Below are 2,459 nucleotides of genomic sequence, written 5' to 3' on the forward strand. Positions count from 1 at the left end.
AGGAAATAGAATATTGAGTAAAGTCTGTCCACAAAAGCAAAGTTCACAATTTTGTTGTTAAGTTTGTTATTATAAATGAAACCAACACTACTTAACAAAACCTTTTTCAGAATACAGTACTCTGGAACACTCTGCAGTTTTTTCCGGCCCACTTCAATGTCTGACACACACCTATGAGCAAAATGCAATGACCTTTAACAAAGATGTTGAAACAAGACATTCATCTGTAAAAATTTTAATTCAGAAAAAAGTATTTGTACAATCACATAATATAGCAAGATGATGAATCATATGGGTTACAAATTACAAAAACAGCAAGGAAAGATCTTACTTGAAAACCTCTCAAAGCATTTTCTGAAGAGGCATCAGAAAACCACACAGATAAATGCCTAGAAAGAAACTTAAAGTGGAGTTCCACCCACTTTTGCAACTCTTCAGCATCCCTCACTAAACTGTGCATTGTAAACGAATTGGATATTTAAAAAAAAAAATTTCTCAGCACCTACTGTATATCTGCTGTATTCATTTTTCACTTCCTCCTCCCTGGCCGCGGCCCATCGCATCATTTCCTGTTTGCAATGCCTTCTGGAAAGGGGCGGCAACTTCCTGACACTGCCGTTGCTATGGAAACCTGACCTGAAACCTATTACACTGCTTGTGCTGCACTGAGCATGTGCGAGATCTGCAAGGATGAGATCCAGGAAGAAATACAGTCTGGCTTCAGATGCCCACACTTAAGATGGCCACAGCCTGCTGTAAGTTTATAAAATAACAAACTACTGCTATAAACTAACAAAACAGACCTTAGTTTACAGACTAACTTTACTAGAATACATTAAGCTTATAGGGGTATTTTTATTTAAAAAGTATAATTTCGGCCGGAACACCACTTTAAAAGAAAATCCAAATGGATTTGACTGAAGAATTAAGCAGCTTAGAAGGATTTAAAAGGTTCACTAGTGGGTGGTAACAATACAAGTTAACTAGTGACCCAGGCAAATAAAGCAACGCTGAGTTAAGGATACCATTCACTGATCACTTGGAAAGTCTACAGGTTATATAATCTAGAATAGTGCCCAGCACATAAATAAAATGTATCACATTTCTTAAGGGCAGTTCTTGTTGACATAGCACATTATGAGGTTAACTTCCTGCAGGAACATTAAGACTAATGGCTATCAGTCCTGCAATCCTTTTTAACTTGGATTTACTACATAATATATATATATATATATATATATATATATATATATATATATATATATATATATATATATATAACTTCCAAAAATATAGTTCAATGTTATATTGAATTACAGAGCACTGAGGATTTACACTGAGATTCTATATTAGATACTTAATATATAGTGGGCAGTTGCTTTTTCATTTTTTTTGCAAGGGAGGCACTCCAGTATTCTTACCAGATAGAGAATGCTTGGCTATTTCTTGACACCCAAAAAACTCTGAGATCGCTCTCCTGCTTACCAAAAAGCTGTGCCTGGCCATTTAAGAGTGCAGTATCTTCCCCAGGATGCGATACGAAATATAGGAAGCTATAAGTTGACAGGAATAAACATACAAATATTTGCATGTTACCAGACTCCAGAACAACTTGCAACAAGGGTATCTGGTGTAAGGTGGAGGCCTAGGGTTGGACTAGTTACAATCTTGAACATGTAATCTAGGGAAAAAATCATGAAAAATACCTCATTTACATAAACTCCCTAAAATCAACAATTAACACGATCTTTCATATATTAATAGTAAAAAACAGGAAATTATAAAATGATTATAAAAAAAAAAAAAGAAAAAAAGAAGGGGGGATAAGTCTTTACAACCTACAAAAGCACAATCATGCAACAAGTTACATAGCCATTGGATTCTCAACACCCCACAATTGGTTAAAGCGTAGGTTGGTCTCCAAAACTTCATGCTGTAGATCTTCCATGTGATCAGTCCTTTATGATGACGATATAGTCCATTTTTTCTCTATAAGTACGTTGATTCAACAAGCAATAGATCTCGCAAGTATAACACATGATCAGCCATCTTATCGCTCCTGAATAAGAATTCTGCATTCACAGATATTGCTCACAAAATGTAAGCTGATGTGTAAAACCGCAATTTTACAAACTACTATAGATTCTGGACAAAACTATCACCTGTGTAAAGCTGGCCTGGATATTAACATAGTATTAAAGCCTCTTTACACTAAAATGGCTGTACTCAGCCTAAAATATTAGATTTCCTACTAAACATCTACAGGCAGTCCCCGAGTTACGAACGACTCCTACTTACAAACGGCCTCAATTGCCGGCCACTTGTGCTCCACGCGGGTCCTGGACAAACTTTCGAGCACTTCCGAACACATCCCACACTGCGGTACTATGCTTCAGATAACATAAGTGCCTGGAACATCCCACATCCATGCACAGGCAGCAGTTACACTTACGAACGCA

At 36.6% G+C, this 2,459-nt stretch overlaps 1 long non-coding RNA gene across 1 annotated transcript; it reads right to left on the minus strand.

Annotated features, from left to right (window-relative positions):
• Positions 1-219: 219 nt before the first annotated feature.
• Positions 220-1,222, minus strand: LOC141139151 (uncharacterized). The gene is made up of 2 exons (XR_012243726.1): positions 891-1,222; positions 220-400 (listed from the first exon to the last, which is right to left on the minus strand). It is a non-coding gene; the product is annotated as an uncharacterized lncRNA (long non-coding RNA).
• Positions 1,223-2,459: the final 1,237 nt, after the last annotated feature.

The sequence above is a fragment of the Aquarana catesbeiana genome, linkage group LG04 (assembly GCF_042186555.1).
Source record: "Aquarana catesbeiana isolate 2022-GZ linkage group LG04, ASM4218655v1, whole genome shotgun sequence".
Taxonomy (NCBI): domain Eukaryota; kingdom Metazoa; phylum Chordata; class Amphibia; order Anura; family Ranidae; genus Aquarana; species Aquarana catesbeiana.